This window comes from Xylocopa sonorina, unplaced genomic scaffold (genome assembly GCF_050948175.1).
Source record: "Xylocopa sonorina isolate GNS202 unplaced genomic scaffold, iyXylSono1_principal scaffold0128, whole genome shotgun sequence".
In the NCBI taxonomy this organism is placed as follows: Eukaryota; Metazoa; Arthropoda; class Insecta; order Hymenoptera; family Apidae; genus Xylocopa; species Xylocopa sonorina.
Window position 1 is genome coordinate 896,352 of NW_027490199.1, and position 1,238 is coordinate 897,589.

The window sequence follows — 1,238 nt, forward strand, 5'->3', positions numbered from 1 at the left end:
GCACATTATATCTTACCATGAAGCATAGAAATGAGATGCGATATCGCGTTTTTAGAAGCATTAGAAAGCTATTGCTACGATACGTAGACATCTGCAAACGCTATTTCCTAGAGAGGAAGTGTCGCATTTACATTCATTTGAAGTGTAGACGAGGAATACATACCACTTCGCAAATCATATTATGTCTTACCATGAAACATAGAAATGGGATGCGATATCGCGTTTTAAGAATCGTAAGAACCCTTTTGCTACGATACGTAGACATCTGCAGACGCTATTTCCTTGCAAGGAAGTGTCGCATTCACATTCATTTGAAGTGTAGACGAGGAATACATAACACTTCGCAAATCATATTATATCTTACCATGAAACATAGATATGAGATGCGATATCGCGTTTTAAGAAGCATTAGAACACTATTGCTACGATAGGTAGACATCTGCAAACGCTATTTCCTTGCAAGGAAGTGTCGCATTTACATTCATTTGAATCGTAGACGAGGAATGCATAACACTTCGCAATGAATATTATATCTTACCATGAAACATAGAAATGTGATGCGATATCGCGCTTTAAGAAGCATTAGAAATCTATTGCTACGATACGTAGACATCTGCAGACGCTATTTCCTTGCAAGGAAGTGTCGCATTCACATTCATTTGAAGTGTAGACGAGGAATACATAACCCTTCGCAAATCATATTATATCTTACCATGAAACATAGAAATGAGATGCGATATCGCGTTTTAAGAATCATAAGAACTCTATTGCTACGATACGTAGACATCTGCAAACGCTATTTCCTTGCAAGGAAGTGTCGCATTTACATTCATTTGAAGTGTAGACGAGGAATACATAACACTTCGCAAATCATATTATATCTTACCATGAAACATAGAAATGAGATGCGATATCGCGTTTTAAGAAGCATTAGAACACTATTGCTACGATAGGTAGACATCTGCAAACGCTATTTCCTTGCAAGGAAGTGTCGCATTTACATTCATTTGAATCGTAGACGAGGAATGCATAACACTTCGCAATGAATATTATATCTTACCATGAAACATAGAAATGTGATGCGATATCGCGCTTTAAGAAGCATTAGAAATCTATTGCTACGATACGTAGACATCTGCAGACGCTATTTCCTTGCAAGGAAGTGTCGCATTCACATTCATTTGAAGTGTAGACGAGGAATACATAACCCTTCGCAAATCATATTATATCTTACCATG